This window comes from Erpetoichthys calabaricus, chromosome 9 (genome assembly GCF_900747795.2).
Source record: "Erpetoichthys calabaricus chromosome 9, fErpCal1.3, whole genome shotgun sequence".
Classification (NCBI taxonomy): domain Eukaryota; kingdom Metazoa; phylum Chordata; class Cladistia; order Polypteriformes; family Polypteridae; genus Erpetoichthys; species Erpetoichthys calabaricus.
Window position 1 is genome coordinate 104,453,549 of NC_041402.2, and position 19,993 is coordinate 104,473,541.

At 42.4% G+C, this 19,993-nt stretch overlaps 1 pseudogene; it reads left to right on the forward strand.

The window, feature by feature from the left end:
- The first annotated feature begins 12,680 nt into the window (after positions 1–12,680).
- LOC114657604 (uncharacterized) lies at positions 12,681–18,669 on the forward strand (annotated as a pseudogene).
- Positions 18,670–19,993: the final 1,324 nt, after the last annotated feature.

The following is a 19,993-nucleotide window of genomic DNA, read 5'->3' on the forward strand; positions in this document are numbered from 1 at the left end:
CAGTATGCAACATGCCGCAATTTCAAATAACCTACTGTATACCAACCAGGGAGCTAGCACCCCCTCTGGATACAAGAACTCAGACAGCATTTCTGTAATATATTAAAACATTTTAAAGTTCCTCCCTTTCAAAGATCCCAGAGTACATTGGGAAAAGGATCTGTCACTCAACATTTCGGAACAGGAATGGAAGGCAACTATGCACAGAATTCACTCTAGCTCCATATATGCAAAGCATAGAATCATTCAACTTAAAATCATCTATTGAGCACATCTGTCTCATTTAAAATTGTCCAAAATGTTTCCAGGGCAAGATCCAGCCTGTAAATGTTGCAATCAATCAATCAGGTCATATGTTTTGGGGGTGCACCAAATTAACATCATCTTGGACCAAAATCTTTAAATGCCTTTCAGACAGCCAGGGTGTCACACTCTGTCCTAATCCACTAACAGCTGTGTTTGGTGTACCTTCAGATGGGTTAAAGTGGAGAAGGACAAATAAACTGTAATTGCCTTTACTTCACCATTTGCACATAGACTTATCTTGCTCAACTGGAAGAATCCTAACTCACCTCTTTTCAGTCAGTGGGTAGCCAATTTAATATACTACTTGTAATTGGAAAATATTAAATACTCACTTAGAGGATTTGTGCAAAACTTTTTTAAAACCTGGCAGTACCTAATTATTAACATTTTAGAATAAGCATTTAAATTGAGGAGGCTGATTCTCTTCCTCTTTTTATTCTATTTGTTTACTTACTTATTTTTTTCTACTATTAAAGTTTCACTATGTTCGCCTAGCTTACTCGTGGATGGGGGTTGACTTGACTTGAACCTAGTCTTGTAAAATGTGACTTGCTTGTATGGAATGTGGTTTGATTCTATTAAATTCAATAAAATGTAAAAAAAACAAAAAAAAAAAACACTTGTAAGGTATATTCCAGTTCTACAGTAGGCTTTAATATGTTAATCCACAGCACATTACAATTGCAGTCTTCTGTACCAGGCAGTTAAACAGATCAGTATAAACTTGCATACAGCATACAGTATGTATGAGTGGTCTACAATTAGATAAAGTAAAACTACTATTAATGCTCTAATTAAACACTTCAAAGAAATATAAATAACATGTTGCAAATGCTTTCAGGTGTAATACTAAAAATGGTCACTAGATGACACTGTTGTTACAAACTACATTATTAACCAATGATTTACAAAATTAATGAAAACACAAATGTAACAATTATAAATTTGATTAATAAATAACATTTTCTTAGTGTAAATTATCTTATAAGAACTGTACAGACAATTAAATTTCTCAGAAATGTAGTAACTAGAAACAGAGGGTTTACTCACTGGCTCTAAAATACACTTTTATACAACAATTTGCACAATAAATTAAAACACAGACTGAACTTGCATTGCTTCATTTGATACACAATATTCCTAAAACACTGTAATCGCTTTACTACACTAAAAGAAACTTAAAGTAATATTTTGATCAGACATGAAAATGAGCACAATTTTGTCTTTTTTATTGCTATCCACAATGCCCCATTCTGTGGAAGACAGCATCCAAATCCATCCTCCTGATGATCGGACTCTGTCTTTAAAACAATATTGCTCTTGAAATACACTGATTACCAAAATATATTATGCCACATGTATGGTGCATATGTGCTCCTTAAACAGTGAAGGCATAGCTAGCATTCAGTAGTCACATTATTTCTATTATCTTGAGTTTCAGAAAGAGCAACCATTCAAGCTACAGGTCTTGTGAATATTCTGTCCTTAATACTAACCTCTGCCAATCTGACGTCTCCATCTGGCTCAGGAAACACCTTGATGACTGTACCAATTAGGCAGCATACCCTTGGAAACTAGTGGTCAGCCAGCATCACCATTTTACTAACTGATCTGGAGATCAGGTAAAGAATAGTATAAAAAATAAGACCAGAAACGTTCAAATAGGATCTGACTATGTCTACACTTCCTGTTGTCCTTTAATTCTGTTTCAGGATAGTAATCTTATGGAAGAGAACTGTCAGCCCATCCCATAAGAAGATTTGGTATGACAGGGTCCTAGTAAGCAATGTTGCTGGATACATTTCCTGATGGCTTACTGTTCTAGATTCCTTCTATCTGATCAGGACTGTCCTAAAAACTTCTTCAGTGACAGTCTGGGATCCTACTGAAATATGCAATGCATTTTTTTCAGATCATATCTCTTTCTCCCATACTTCTTCAAAGTGGGGTGCACCTGGTGGAGTAAAACAAAATGTGATCTTCTGCTTAGCCAGTTACTTATGTAGTTGAAGACTAAGCTCGGCAAAAGCATTTTTCAATTCTGCTTCTCCTCTTTGAAAGTGATACAAGTGCATACAATTCCCCACATTATCTCAGTGCATCTTCTGATCTTATCTAAAATGGACTGAAACAATTCATGCCTGTGCTGAAGAAAGGGGGTTTGTAAAGATGTAAGCGTACTGGCGGAAAATCTGCCATTTTTGACATTACTGGCTTATTTTTTAACTTACAGCATTATAAACAGTGGTACTGATGTTTGCGAATAGCCTCACACCCTTGAATATCTGCAGACACTATCTCTGGGCCTGAATGGCATAGTTTGTTGTTGTATTCATTAATTAATAGCTTAGTGGCTGGATGATGGAATAGAGGACCACTGAGGGCTTTGTGTATAACTGAATTTTCAAGTTACTGCAGATGTCCTTTAGTTCTGATGAGCTCAATGAATTTGTCAAACTCATGGGCTAGAGTGAGCAGATGGCTGGTAGGCAGAACTGATTTTCCAGCCTTTAATAAGTTATATTGATCAGGGAAGCTGTGCTCTTGGGCTGCCTGAAAAATACACTGTTCAGTGTTCTGGTAATCTTTACTGTTTGATTAATTATTTAAATTTGCCTCCCCATGTTCTTCCTGAGCCACATATTATACTAGTTCTTTCCATGTTTTGAATACAGAGGCATTTGGTGTGTTTGTTATTGTATTAATTTCATAAAAGACACCTTTCTGGTACTCTGCTGTATCTTCTGGTAAACCACCCGAAGGCGGTGATGGCCATTTTTGAGGCTGATGAAATAGGAATGACGGACCTTGCGACCATCGATTAGACACTATCAGGTCAATTCAGATCCTACCCTTGGCAAAGTCTTCTACTGTATTATTAGCAAAGTCCACATAATGCCATATATAAAGATCCCTAAGTTCTTGCATCTTGCCACTCTGATGCCAGCAAAAACTTTAAAACAACAGAAGTCTGACTGCAGCCAGATGAGCACACTAGTGGAATCAGACCAGTTATTTGTCTTATCTGTAAAGTGAGCTCATTTGTAAGTAACGTTTCTAAATGAGCCCATTTAAAGCTGCACAAAGCTCCAGTCTAGGAACAGAGTCACTTCCGTGGGACAATTCTTGATTTAGTCATGTCAAAGGCAAGTTGAACATTGTTATGATTGTCCTCTAATGGAGGTAAGCCCTTGAGCCATATACATAGTCTGGGACATCACAGAAGACCTCCCTTTTAATCCTGTACTAGACCATATCTGATGTTGTGTAGCACATTGGTAGTGTAATACTAGACAGTAGGTTGAGATCATTCTTCCCTTCAATCCAATCTTTCACAGGTGGCGCAGTGGTAGTGCTGCTGATTTGCTGTAAGAAGACTGTGGAAGATTGTGGGTTCGCTTCCAGGTTCCTCCCTGTGTGGATAGTGCTTTGAGTACTGAGAAAAGTGCTATATAAATGTAATGAATTATTATTATTATCTCACTGCTTGTCACAAAGTCTCTGGAGTCTAGACCAATACTATCACTTGAATGGTACATGTCAGTATAAATCCAAGAGCATCATAGTGACTGACTAGTACTCTGTCAATACCATGGTCGGGGCTCCATATCATACCTGCCAATGCTTATGTCCAAGTTTGTCTCATGAGCAGTGCTGCTGTAATCCTAGTGTGGATTCTTTAATATCAATTTGGATTTGAGACAATTCTATATTGTCTGAACAGGATTCCTTTGGTAGATTCTCAACAGTACTGGAAATATTGTTAGCCTACTGACATATTTCAGGCTCACCTGAAGGAGAAGGTTTCTTAGTTTGTCTATTAACACTGTAGGTTGTTATTAACATAAAAACTTCTTTGCACTGATAGTGTCACATCCTTTTTGGGGTCATAATGTGACACTAGAGCACAACCATAGCACAATGGGCTACAGGTGGAGGCCAAATGGAAGCACCTACACCTCATAAACATCAAGACAGCTGTTTCATTTCATATCAAGTCAGACAAAATTAAATAAATGTGTGATCATGAAGGAGACGTACCCGGTGAAACATGCCTTTGGTTTCTCCACAAATGGCTATAGTATTTTCTCAGAAATGGAGAATCAAAAGAAATGGGCATAGTGCAAATCCAGAAAGCAAGTACACTTTCAGATTAAGGCCCTTGTGTTGAAAGGAACAGTTAAAAATGTCTCAGTTCTTCTTATTATGACTAACCAAATGATAAGGAATAAACCACGATTATCCAACATTGCTCACTTCTTCTGAGGTTAGTTTAGTCATATCTAACTTCTACCAACTTTCTGACCCCCTTCATTGTAAGCAATAGCTCATTCTTAGTTCTTAATCAATTTTCCTTCTGTGTTCCTAAGTCTTGGTATTATGTCTTCTACAGCAGACTTAAACATGAGACATCAATCCTTTTTGTAGCAAAGGTGTTGCATAATGGCTAACTCCATTCACCAGACCTCTATGTGTTTTCAATTGAAGAAATTTACTTGGTCTTGTCAAGAATTATTTCGCTGCATTCTCATTCATATGAGGTTAAGATTCAGCTAACTAAAGTTATACTACATTCTTAAACAATTTCAATATCGAAGTCCTAAGGAATGCTATAAAACTGTGTACTAAGCTGATATTGGAAGGATTTGGCTTAACTCTAAAGTGGCCATCCCAGTTGTGTTCTGTACTGTTTGTTTATTTGGGTACTGGTTTAATGGTTTAATGGTTGGAATAAGGTGTAAGTGTTCAGCCCCAGTGAGGAGAAGAGGGTGTGCTTTATGGACTGACTGGAGAAGTATGTCTTGAAGGTGATATCTCAATTGGAATGTTGTGTTGTGGAGAAATCTTCTTCAGAAAATTAAATAGGCAGTCTTTAAATAGGCAGTCAGACTAAGACTTTATTGCACAGCATAGGAAACCATTGCAGAGCCCATAAAGACTGTGTCAGTTCAATGAAGTGAGGATCTTGCTATAGGTGACCCTCAAATTTATTACAATTCTTATTTCAGAATACGCCCCCTTCACAATATTTCCCATCATCTGCTTTAAAGGGTTTCTTATGATAATCACCTAGCTCAGTACCTTTTCTCATAAAAATCACTTGGTTTTTCAGACTTTCTCATAACAATCCCTTACCCCGCAAGCTTCTTCATAAAAATCTTCTTCCCAGTAGACCTTCTCATAACAATCCCTTTGGCTCAAAGGATGTCCTTGCCACCTGGAAGTGAGCATCACCTAATCACCCTTAACTTTGTTCTCTTGTTGCTAATCCCTGGGCTGTAAAAGATTGATTGCCTTTTGGTTAATCAGTTCTCACCATTAAGTTGGATTCAGGAGGACCAACATGTGAAAACTGGACTGCTCATTTAATGATTCAATTAATAATTACTTGTTGCACTAGCATCCTTTAAGGCTAAAATAATAGGCAGCCATGCCAGTAAGCAGCAGCACACAGCTTCAATGAGAAGTGCTAATCTACAGATGGCTTTGGCATGGTGTTCCTGGGTGCTTGAAAGAAAGGAAAAATATAAGCCTTTAACAGATAATTCTTAAATAGCTTAAAGCTAACTAGTTTCATATGTTCTGCTGTAACTTTATTATTATCATTATGATTCAATATAATTCAATGCAATAGAAACAGCCCTCCCCCCAAAGCTCACAGGCATCTGAAAGAAAGACCCTAGTCTTCAATAATCAGCTCTTAAACTCCTATATAGCACCAGCTAGCTAACAGAGCATTTTGCTTGCTTTAACTTGATCATCTGATGTATTGATGAGCCTTAATATGTAAATTTAAATGCCATCTAAATGTTTATATGTTTATGTGCTAATGTGAGATCTTGCCTAGTGTTCTCACAATTAAAGACCTTGAATGCTTGGAGAAGCTTGTCTAGTACACTGTCAGTGGAAAGGTCCAGTACCTGTGCTCCCAAAACAAAATTTGCCTTCCTGATTGTTCAGCTTCTGCAGAAAACACAAAGTCCTTGACTCATAGAAATTCAAAACAAATCAAGTGAAAAGACAAGAAGATCAGCGGCCCTTACATTGAAATAAATGGTGACCATTTAAGCTGCTTCAGGTCTAAGCTTTTAATAGATAATAGCACTAAAAAGCTAATAATAAACACATTGATCCTTATTTCAATCTTAAACTGCTGCATTCAGTGTTTTAATTGCTCCTTATTAGCAATAAGATGTAAAACAGGGGTAGGCAATGTCGGTCCTGGTGAGCCGCAGTGGCTACAGGTTTTCATTCCAACCCAATTGCTTAATTAGAAACCAATCATTGCCAATCTCAGACCTTATTTAATTTTATGGCTTGTTAGTCTGTGCAATGTAAGGCTTTTATATCGTAGATTTTTTTCCTTTCCAAGGATATCATCCAAATGATTTGAAGCCTAAAACAGATCATTTTCAGTCTGTCACATTTTTCTATTAAGTGTTTTATTAAATCAAACCGTGCATGATGAACACACACAGATGTAATTGGAAAAAAGCTAGCTGGAGAACTGCTGGCTGCTTTGTCTTTTACATCTTATTGCTAATAAGGAGCAATTAAAACACTGAATGCAGCAGTTTAAGATTGAAATAAGCAATTAAGGTTGGAGAACCTTAACAAGCGAGACCACTAAAATGAAGCATTAAAATGTCACTTAAGCAATATGTGCTTCATCAGCAATAATTGAGTTCTCGTTAAGGAACTGGGTTGGAACAAAAACCTGCACATACTGTGGCACTCCAGGACCGACGTTGCCTACCCCTGGTTTAGGATATAGATTGATGAAAGTAAGTGAAAAATATGAAGCACTTGTTGTAGAAGTGTTTGATACTGAAGGAGAAGTAACATTAGCTAACTTCTACAATTCTTATGAGATGCTGTCTACTGAGTTATTGGCAGATATAAGTAATACACTTTCTCAAAGAATAGTGTGGTGTGGGGATTTTAATGCAAATAGCTGATTGTGGTGTAGTTGTAGGGCAGATAAAAATGGATTGGTGGTTGAAGATATTTTAGATATGTGTAACATGGTTTGTTTTAATGATGGAACAGGAACCAGATTTGGTATACACAATCAAAATGAGAATGCCCTTGGTCTCACTTTAGTTAGCAGGAAATTGGCTGGAATTAGTAAATGGAAGGTTATGAAGGACACCTCATTAGGAAGTGACCAATAACTAGATTTGGGATAAAATTGTACAACAATAGATTAAGTAGTATAAGAAGGTGGAATTTTGCTAAAGCTAATTGGGAAAGATTTAAGAAAACATGTGAAGAGAGATTACAAAAAGTAACTCTAGAAGATAATGTAGATAATCTAATGAAAAGATTTGCAGTATTGTATTTTACTCGGCATTGGAAGCAATACCTAAAAGTAAAGGTGTTAGGAGAGGAAAGGTTGTTCCATGGTGGAATGAAGAATGTTATGAGGCAATTCAGGAAAAGAACAGAATGTTTAGGAGAGTCAAGAAATTTCACAATACAAATGATTATATTGCATATAAAAAAGCTCAGGCAGTTGTTAGAAAAACTGTAAATTAACATGCAAAAAGAAAGTATTGCAGAGCATGTTGTGATAGTGTAACAAATGTTACATTCAGTATTTATGAATTTAAATAGGCAATAGAAAGTATGGGTCAGACCGCTCAAAGAAAAGATGACATTTGTCATTGTATGTTTAAAAACATTAGTGATAAATCTCTGGAAAATTTTTTAGAGTTTTATAATATCTGCCCTCAACCAGAAAAAACAAAAATAGCAGTAGTGATACCAATTTTAAAACCAGGTGAAACACCATCAAATCCACCCAGTTATATACCTATCTCATTAATAGCACATATGAGTAAGTTAATGGAGCATATGGTCAATAATAGATTAACTTATATCTTCGAAAAAAAGTGAATGATGGCAAATTACTAAAGTGGTTTCAGAAAGGTTAGAATGACAATGGATTCAGTATTGAAACTAGAAGATAAAATTAGAAAATCACAAGCAAATAAAGAATTTGTAATAGCAGTTTTTATTGACATAGAAAAGCATGATATTTTGTGGAAGGAAGGGCTTTTGTTAAAATTGCATACGTTTGGAGTTAGAGGTAGACTGTATAATTTTATCATGAGTTTTTATTTGATAGAAGCATACAAGTTAGAGTGGGATCCAGATACTTAAACATATATAAGGTAGAAAATGGTACTCAACAGGCAGTGTACTTAGCCCACTATTGCTTAATATTAAAATAAATTATATATTTTCTCAGATAGGAAAGGAAGTGGGTAAATCGTTATATGCTGATGATAGGACTTTTTGCATTAGGAGTAGGAATTTTGTTTACATTACTAACAAAATGCAGTTAGAGATAAATAAAATTGAAGAATGGGTAAACAAATGGGGTTTTAAGCTTTCAGGAGAAAAATCACAAGTGATTTGGTTCAGCAAGAGAGTGAAAAGACCTAAGCTAAATTTAAGAATATATGGTCAAAAGCTGGAAGAGGTATCAGTACTTAAATTTTTATAAGTACTAGGGGGCTCTGCCCCCTGCTCGCTTCGCTCGCCAACCCCTGTGTTTGGTTTACCGGATATACAATACAATTTATTTTTTGTATAGCCCAAAATCACACAAGAAGTGCCGCAATGGGCTTTAACAGCCCCTGCCTCTTGACAGCCCCCCAGCCTTGACCCTCTAAGAAGACCAGAAAAAACTCCCAAAAAAAAAACTCTTGTAGGGAAAAAATGGAAGAAACCTAGGGAAAGGCAGTTCAAAGAGAGACCCCTTTCCAGGTAGGTTGGGCATACAGTGGGTGTCAAAAAGAAGGGGGTCAGTGAAATTCAGTGCAATACATAGAACAGAATAAATCCTCAATACAGTATAAAAATAAAAATTCTAGAAGTACGGAGTAGAATTTCACATTAGATGATATCACATAATATGATTTGGATTTGTTTTAAGTCCTGGAGACCTTATTCATCAAGCTGCCTCACCTATTTTGCCATTCCACATCTGAAATAGTACTAATCCGATGAAAGGACCCCTTATTCCCATGTCCCCATTCATCAGGGATGACTTTACCTTAGGCAGGCAATCTACAATTTAAAGAGATTGTTATTTTCTTGTGAATTGTTACATATGCATTATTTTCACTTTTACTTTAAAAACTTTTGTAAAAACAATACTAGTTACTTTATTTTCTGCCCCGCACGAGGTTACATCTCTTTCTTCCCAGACGTATAATGCTGCTCGTATTGTGAAGGGTGTTGCGGCTGAATGTACGCTAAGGATATGCCTTTGGATCATTTGCAGTCTTTTTGCTGCTTGCTAGCTGCCTCTTCTGCCTGTCGCATGTCGTTGTTTTAAGAGCTGTGAGCACATGATGCTTGCCTGCCAAAAGCAATCCAACAACTGCTAGCTTAGAGGTCTGTTGACTTGTTTTAAATGATGGCTCACTGCCTGGTCTCGCGTGACGTTGTAAAAGCAATACCTGTCTTCTATTTCTGGCCCCGGGCGTGGTTGAATTCTTTCTTGCAGGATGTATAATGCTGCTCACGTTCAGTTGGGGTCGCGCTGCCCTTCGATCTTTTTAAAGCCTGTACAGCCGCTGTCCTTTTTGCTATGGCCCTGGGACAGTCTCTTGGCACCAAGTCTCATGTTTACGGTCCCCACGAGACGCACCGTGGCAAGCCTCCTTGGTTTTGCGAGTCTTTAAAATGTCTTTCGAGATTATCACGTATCGTAGCCTTGCATTTGCTTTCCATTCCAGGATTTTCTTTTATATATAGAGAGATAGAGAGATATAATTTTCTTTTATATATAGAGAGATATATGGACAGCAAATTGACTTGGAAGTGTCATATAAGTAAAATAATAGACAAATGTAAAAAAGCAATTAATATACTAAGATGTCTACATGGATATGATTGGGCTGCAACAAGAAAAGCCTTATCTATATATATAATTCACTAAGCCGCCGACAAGTAAGACGCCCATGGGACACGCAGGAAGGAGCCACGGCCACCAACTCTAAGACCATTAGATACGATGACAACTCGCAGAGCCACGCCCACCAACTTGGATGCGACGACTCAGAAAAAAAGTCGTCATTTATGTTCATCTGTGCTACAGTACACATGCACCTCTGAGCCACATAGACTTTTCGGTTATGACGCACGACCGCGTGCACCATCGCAAACTGTTTTACACGCTACATACAGCAATTCGCATCCGCGACAAACATGCATCTTCTTAGATGGTCCTGCAGGAACACGGAAGACGTTTCCCCGCCCACCAACACTCCTTTTTCCCTGGCCCGCGTCTACCCTCGCTCTCTAGGCATTCACACTGCCTGCTCATGTGCCAGGACGCAAAAACTCACCGACCACCCAGTTAGTCCCTTTCGTCTGTGCTAGGAGTCCACATGCACCTCTGAGCCACATTGACTTTTCATTATTCTTTTCAGTTACAACACCCGACCGCGTCCACCATCGAAAACCATGGGAAAGGAACAACGAAACCCCGCCCAGAAACTCTACCCCTCCTCCCACGTGATCGGGAATGCACCTCAGACCACTGCCCGCCAACTCGAACAGCTCATCAAACACATACTCACTCGCTTTGCTGTGTGCTGTGGTCCAAATCCAGCTGTGAGCCACGTTGACTGTTCTTTTGCCCTCCATGGCTACCGCTTCAAATGTATTTCATGGAAACAACACTTCTTTCAATGTTATAGAAATTCCTGCATCAGGTAACTGTTTGTTTCTATCAGTCGGGTTTATTTGGAAAAATGTCCTTGATGAAACTGTCGCTCTCAAACTTCGCAACATGGCTGTTGGCTTTGTTTGCCAACATTGGGATAACTTCGGCGACGTGGTGTCCGTTGTTGTTAGTCACAGAGACATTGTTATACAGTCTGCTCAACAATACGCTGACTACATGAATATGTCCGGAGTCTATGGTGGCAAGGTGGAAATTGTGGCAATGTCCCAAATTCTTCCAGCTACTATCAGCATTTACTTCCAAGAATGTCCTCATGCCTCTCCTCGAGTTTACAATCCGGCCCAGCGTCTCTCCATATCCCTGCTCTTTAGCGGTCCTTTGGCTCATGGGCATTACAAGGTTCTCATGCCTCTCAAATACAAACGTGATAACCTTCTGGTGACATCTTTTGACGCTGTCGGTATGTGCACACAGGGTGCACACCCACTTGCTCGCCACAGTAATGTGACGTTACCTGCCCACTCTCCTCTTCCTGAAAAACATTTAAAGACACACTCCCCTGAACACACGCATTCCACACAGGACTTTCAATGCACCTTTTGTTCCAAAAGCTTCCGAGTGCAGAGATATCTGAACGCACACTTAAAAAAACACAACACTAACCGAATGATGCAATGTGAACATTGCAAGCAATACTTCAAAACAACTCACGCTCTCAAGAAACACTTACGAACTCATTCCACTCTCACCTTCGATTGCACATTTTGTAACGAGGAATTCACAGGTGAGATGGATCTCCACAACCATATGCAGATCCATTCAAAACAAAGATTTGTATGCAAAATTTGCGACAAACACTTTCACGCACGCAAATACCTTACTAACCATCTCAAAACACATTCCCTGATGAATTCTTTTCAGTGTCAACACTGCTCCAAAACATTCACGCTCTAGAAATCTCTCAAAGCACATTTAAACACCCACTCCACTGAACAAACGCATTCCAAACAGATCTTTCAATGCACGATTTGTTCAAAAACGTTCCGAGTGCAGAGATATCTCAACATGCATTTAAAAACACACTCCACTGAACGAATTATGCAATGTGAACATTGTCAGCAATGTTTCGGTACAACTCATTCCAATTCCCTTCAGTGTCAACACAGCACTAAATCATTCATGCACAAACATCGCATTCAGTTTTCTGCAGCTTTTCAAGAAGATACCGCCATTCACGTCCAAGAACATAACATTGGCCTACCTTCCGCGCTATGTGCTTCTTGCAATGCTCTTCATTGGCCAGCAGAGGTCAACAAATCTGGACATTACACTAAGTGTTGTCATGCCGGCAAGGTGTCTTTGCCACCACTATCCAAACCCCCTGTTTTTTTAGAAGACCTCTTGACTGGCAAGAACCTGCTGTCCCGAAATTACTGTGATCATATCAGGGAATACAACTCTGCTTTAGTTTTCACATCAAGGGGCGCACACATCGCTCAACCATCTGGACAAGGACCGTATGCTTTCAGAATCCACGTTCAAATTTATCACCAGGTCTCTCCTTTATATACCAATCCTGAAACGTCACCACAATACGGTCAGCTATATATCTTCGACTCTACTGAGGCTACCAGTCAACGTTTGCAAAAGGATTGTAATAGCGCTTGCAGTGACATTTTGTTGCTTCAACTAGACAACATGATACGACAGGTTAATCCCTTCGCAAAGTCTTACATGCAAATGCATGACATTATCACTCACGGTAACACTGTTACTACTACACGAATGGTGTTCATGGAAAATCCAGGTCTGGATATGAGAAGGTATAACGCCCCGTCCTGTCAAACTGATGTTGCTGCTATCTTTGTAGGTGAAGACGGGGAACCTCCTGCACAACGCGACATTTGCATATATTCAAGGGGAGATGCTTGCAAGCGTATCTCTGTTCTAAATATGAACTGTGACCCCAAGGTTTATCCACTGCTATTCCCTTACAGAGATCCAGGCTGGCACATACAATTGACCCATGTTGAGGAAAAGCGAACTGTGAAAAGAACGCGAGTCACACAGCTCCAATTTTATGCTTTCAGGCTTGCCATGAGATCTTCATTTAGTGTCTGGCATTCCAGTGGCAAACTCTTCCAGCAATACATCGTCGATGCATATGTCAGAACAGAAGGCGCGCGTCTACATTACCTTCGCTCACATCAACAAGATTTGCGTGTAGAGCAATACAGGGGACTTATGGATGCTGTCACTGCGAAAGCACATCACCATGACATCCGCCCTGGACAATTGATCATTCTTCCCTCTACCTTTCAAGGCAGTCCAAGGTACTTGCAACAGAACTACCAAGACGCAATGGCAATTGTCCGCAAATGTGGAAAGCCTGACTTATTCTTAACCTTCACCTGCAATCCTGCTTGGCTGGAAATCTGCAACGCCATTTCCCATCATGAGCAAATAGAACACAGACCTGACATCGTTGCTCGCATCTTTCATATCAAGCTGCGACATTTTCTAACAGATATTCTGGAAAACAATATTTTCGGCAATGTTCTCACTTACATCTTCGTCATTGAATTCCAAAAACGAGGATTGCCTCATTGCCATATGTTACTTACACTTGACTCACAATCCAAAATAAGGACCAAGGATGATATAGACAAATATGTCTGTGCTGAGCTTCCAAATCCTGAAATACACCCTCGACTTTTCCAAATTGTCACTAAATGCATGGTGCATGGTCCGTGTGGCACGCTCAACGCCAAATCACCTTGCATGAAAGACAGCACGTGTACCAAAAATTTCCCGAAAGACTTCAACGCGGAGACTCAAGAAAACACACAAGGATACCCCATATACCGCCGAAGACAAGGGAGAACTGCCGTTGTTGGCAAATACGATATCGAAAACCGTTGGATAGTTCCTTACAATCCGTGGCTTTCTCAGAAATTCAATGCTCATATTAACGTTGAAGTTTGCGCGTCTATTCAATGTATCAAGTATCTTTCTAAGTATGTGTACAAAGGACACAACACTGCATCAATTGCACTTCGCAAGGAGCCAGCCGATGATATTTTTCAACATGACGAAATACAGACTTTCCTTGACGGTAGGTATGTTAGTGCTCCTGAGGCTATGTAGCGTTTGAACGAGTACAGTCTTTCAGAAAAATCTCACGTGATTACACGATTACCAGTTCATTTACTGGAACAACAAATCATCTTCTGTCATGAGGGTCACGAGGAACAAGCACTCCAAAGACACGCCCACAAAAACACTATGCTCTTAGCATGGTTTGAACTCAACAAAACAGATCCTGAAGCTGTACGTTACATTACACTGATGTTCCGCAACATTACACATTTCAAAAATCCTCTGGAAAATGGAAAAAGAGAATCAGAGGAGGCACAAAAGTGATCGATAGAATGCCTGTTGTTGCCATTAACGACACCGAACGTTATTACCTCAGACTTCTCCTTACCCGTTGCGTGGGTATCACAAGTTTTCACCATCTACGAACAGTCAATGGTGTCGAATGTGACACTTTCATACAAGCTTGCCAAGAATTAGGTCTTCTTAAAGACGACAAGATATGGCATGATACTCTTTCAGAGGCATCCCAGATATGCATGCCACGATTCTTGTGAGAAATGTTCATTTTCATCTGTGTCTTCGGTGAACCACACAACGTTCCACACCTTTGGGACACGCATAAACTCTCCCTTTCCGAGGACTTTCTCACAAAATATTCCACAACCACTGCTTGCATGTATGCTCTCACTGACATTAATGACATGCTGCAACCACATGGCTTCAACCTGCACAAATTACACCTACCCCCCACTGACATTCCTCCACTGTGTCATTCATCTCCCACCTTCGACGCTCAGGCTGAACACTCACACGCTATAGAACACTACGACAAACTCAACACAGAACAGAAACACGCTGTTGATACTGTTTTACACGCTGCATATAACAATTCCCATCCCCGTTGCTTCTTCTTGGATGGTCCTGCAGGAACAGGGAAAACCTTTGTATACAAAACCCTGATTCATACCATCAGAGCTAGGGGAGACATTCTTACAACCGTAGCATCTACAGGAATAGCTGCAACATTATTAATGGGGTGGACGAACTGCCCATTCTGTTTTTAAAATACCGTTGAAGCTCAATACTACTTCCACATGTAACATCAAACCTTCCTCACCACATGCTCAACGTCTTCTACAATCCAAAGTTATTATATGGGACAAGACGCCAATGACACACGCATACGCATTCCAGGCAGTTGACAGGTTATTACATGACCTCACGGGTGACACGCAGCCTTTTGGAGGCAAAACAATACTATTGGGTTGAGATTTCCGACAAATTCTCCCCGTCATTATGCGTGGCTCCCGCGCGCTTACTTGTAGCGGTCAGGAGCCGCTAAGATTCACACCGCCAAAGTTGATGGTGATTTATTTATTTTAATAGAAGGGATCCCAGGAACGTCCCCAGCCTTGGATCGACCCACACACACTCACCACAGAGACAATAAAGGACACTGGGAATGGCAAACAATTACAAATATAATGACCTGAAATAATACCAAACAGGTTGAAAGACGAAAAGTGACCAAGTTAAGTCCAGCGATCTGTATGTTGATATGGAGAAGGAAAAATACAGTCCTACCGGTAGTTACTGACGATGTTGATGGTTGATGGTTGATTCAGGAGCTCTCCACTCTTCCGGAAAACCAAATAATCCAACACAGTTCTCAGTGTACAGGTAGACAGACAATCCAGACCCCAACAAACGAATACAGTCCAAGACAAAATGATTAGAGTTCCAATAACAGCAGGAGAGACGACAAATAACCGCAACAAACCAAAACAAAACAAAAACTTCTTTTCTCTTTGCCCTCTGCCCTCCTTTTAACTGCCTGTGGCTACCTTTGACCCCAGCAGCCCCAACAGGGACTGCTGGGAGTTGCAGTTCTTAAGTAGCACTGCTACAATCCCCACCCCCAGGTCGTGGTGTACGGCCGAACCAAGGCTTGAGATTGGAGATGTTTACTGTGTCTACTTTCTTAGTCCCTGGCAATCCCCACTCTATTGCGTAGGTCACTGGTCCCTTCTTTTGGACAACCATAGCCGGGCCGAACCACTTAGGAGCCAGTTTAGCAGTGAATTTCTCAGAGGCTTTGGAGAGGGGATGAGTCCTGATCCAGACTTTCTCCCCAACCGAGAATTGCACAGGCTTATGTCTCTGGTTGTACGATTGAGATTGTCTGGACTGCGACCTCACCATCCTCTCTTTTACCTGTTGTGTGATGTGTTGGATACTTTGCAGGTGATTGTGTAGTGATGTGTCTGGTTTAGGTGGGTTGAGCTCAATGATCCTTTCTAGAGGACCGTTTATCTGTCTGCCTAAAGCTAACAATGCAGGGGTTTCACCTGTAACCTTGTGCACCGCCGTGTTCAATGTGAACCGCAGCTCAGGCAGCCACTTTGTCCAATCCTGATGGTGGTCTCCGACGAAGGATGCTATCATGGTCTTCAGGGTCCGATTCACCCGCTCAGTGCGATTTGATTGGGGATGGTATGCTGTCGTTTTCAGGTGAACCACCCCCCATTGTTTCCACAACTCTTCGGCCTCTGAGCCGGTAAACTGCGGGCCCCGATCTGTGATGATGTTCTTCGGCACCCCCCATCGGGTAAATATCTCATCCTTCAGGGTGGAACATATCTTCTTGGTGGTGGCATTAGCCAAAGGGAATAGCTCCACCCAACGAGTAAAATAGTCCACAACCACCATCAGGTAGGTCTTCCGGTCCTTGCTAGTAGGAAATGGTCCCATTAGGTCCACGCCTAGGCTTTCCCCCGGGGTAGTGACAGTTACTGGCTGAAGCTGTCCCGAGGGGAGACCAGGTGGGGTTTTGTATTGCTGACAGGTGGTACAAGTCTGGACATGAGACCAGACGTCTTTGCGAACAGTCGGCCACCATGCCACCTCCAAGATTTTAAACAGTGTCTTAGTACGTCCAAGGTGACCACCGATCGGGCTATCATGATAATACTGTAGGAACTTGGGCACATATGTCTCGGGCACTACCAACTGATAATGGTAACCCCGATCTTTTGTTGGAACGCAGCAATAGAGTGCCCCTTGAAGTTCCCTATAATGTATGCGGTCAGGCCTCCCCCCCGAGCCCTCCCTCAACCCCTGACATACAGGACTGGCTGCTTGAGATTGAACGATTTCCTTCATGTTCAGGGGAAGATCAGGCCAAGGGTTAGAGACCGATACCGCACATACCACTGGCGCGGGCTCGTGAACCCGTGATAAGGCATCGGGCACAACGTTAGCACAACCCTTCCGATAGCACACCCTGAACGTGAACTGTTGGAGGCGCAATACCCACCTTGTTAGCCTAGACGTGGTCTTCGGGTAATTGAATGCCCAGGTCAGAGCCCTATGGTCAGTGTAGACTTCAAACGATGTTCCCTCCAGGAAGTGCCGCCACTTCTCCACGGCCCACACGACAGCGAGGCATTCCTTCTCGGTGGTGGAATAATTATACTCGGCGCCCTTTAGTGACTGAGAAGCATAGGCCACCACTCTTTCCTCTCCTTGACTAGTTTGGGATAGAACGGCGCCGAGCCCGAGGTCACTTGCGTCAGTGTGGACCTGAAAGGTTAATGAAGGATCAGGCTGTGCCAGGACTGGTGGCGATATCAGGGCCTGTTTGAGTCTTTCAAAAGAGTCCTGGCACGTTGGTGACCACGCCCAGGGGGATCCCTTCCTCAGCAGCTGGAACAAAGGGGCAGCGATGTCGGCAAACCCATGCACAAATTTGTGGAACCACCCAGCCATCCCCAGGAAGCGCTGGAGACTTTTTACCTCCTGGGGCGCTGGGTAGTCCAAGATGGACTTAATTTTCTTCGGGTCCACTCGGACCCCGTCTGCTGACACCACATGGCCGAGGAAGTTCAGATGGTCTTGCTGAAATCTACACTTCTTGATGTTGAGGGTGAGATGAGCCTTATGCAGTTTCTGGAAGATGTGGTCGAGGTCCTTGAGATGTTGTTGGACAGATGGGGAGAATACAATGATGTCATCAATATAAACAAAACAGGTCTTCCCAATGAGTCCCTGGAGTACCTGCTCCATTAGCCGTTGGAATGACGCCCCAGCGTTTTTCAGTCCAAAGGGCATCACCCGAAACTGGAACAACCCCTCCGGGGTGATGACGGCCGTCTTTTCCATGCTACTCTTCCCCATCCTCACCTGCCAATACCCTGACTTCAAATCAAGGGAGCTGAACACTGCTGCCCCATGCAAAGATTTCAAGATGTCATGAATGAGTGGCATGGGGTAAGCGTCATCCAAGGTCTTCTTGTTCAGCTCCCGATAGTCCACACAGAATCGGTAGGTCCCGTCGGCCTTCTGAACGAGCACCGCAGGGCTAGCCCATGGCGAGGTGGAAGGCTCAATGACCCCCTCTGCCAACATCTGGTCAACCCACTCCTTGATTATTCCTTTTTTCAGAGGCGACACTCTGTAGGCTCTGTGCCGAACAGGGACAGGGTGGACTGTGTGAATGTGATGACACACCACCTCAGTCCGACCCAATTTGTCCGTCCACACCGAGTGCCACCTCCTAAGCAGTGGCTGAACGAGCTCCGGCTGTTCAAGAATAGCCTTCTCTACTGGGCTGGGCTCATCCACCAACTGCGCGAGATAATAACACAAGTTAGGCCAAACCAGATTGCTTTGAGCCTTCGTCCCAAACCGATGGACTTCACCCCCCGGCAAATCATACTCCAGCCGCGACAGATGGATAGTCAGACCTACCGCCACAAGAGAGTCCATTCCCAGTAATAAGGGCATTGACAGGTGGTCATCTTCCAGGATGTAAACCTCTGTCTCCCAGTGTGTCTCATGTAAGCAGAGCCTCATAGGAACCCTGCCCCTGGCCCTGTGTGCCCTTCCATCCGCAAGAAAGAATTTTACTTTTGCACTACCCCTTAACTGCTCATGAGGCACTTTAAGCTTTTCCCACAAACTGTATTTCATAAGGGTATAAGTGCTCCCTGTATCTATGACCGCCTCTCCAGTGACACCTCACACTTGTACAGGCAGCACTAAGAGGGGCAAGGTGGCTTGCACCAGGGTGAGATCGGCACAGGGATCCACTGGGGCTTTTCCTCGTGGTTTGGGACAGGGGACATCCCGAGACGTGGGACCCTTTTGAGACCCACTAATCCCGATAGCCGCCCAGTCCTTTTCCACTCGGGACCCCACCTTCACCAACTCATCAACCGACTTCACGACCCCCCTCAGAGTAGCCGCCACCCGAGGTTTCACAAGCGTCAAGGACACGTTGCAGTATCTCTTCCTCACGCATGTCAGATCGCCACTTAAGGCACAACGCACGGAACTCAAAGACAAAGTCCCTGAGACTCTGCGATGGCTTTTGTACAAAGGTCCGGAGCTTTTCTTCCAACAGCACCTGGTATTCATCTGAGAGGAACGCTTTCAGGAAGGCAGCGGGAAATTCCGCCCAGGTGTTACACTTGTGCCACTCAGCAAACCACCAAGAGCGCGCTGGTCCGCTGAGTGCCGTGTTCAGGAATCCTCGCAGCTCGGCTCCACTCAGAGGATGCAGTTCCACGAACAAGTCGACCTCCTCCACAAAGTCGACAATGCCTGTGGGTGCACACTGAGGGGCCAGCTTAGGGAACACCATCCGCGGCATCGCAACGGACAAGGACGACTGTCCCCAGTTGATCCCCACTCCCACTAAAGGAGTCGACTGCCCCAGTGGCTACGTGACGGCACGCCAGCTATCCTGCACCTGCCTCCTGATCTCCTCCCTCATATTGGCTTCCAGGCGCTGCACACACTTCGCGAAGGACTGCTCCAGACGCTGCACCCTCACAACCGCCTCACCGGAAACTTGGGCGGCCGTGGCATCGATGAGATCAT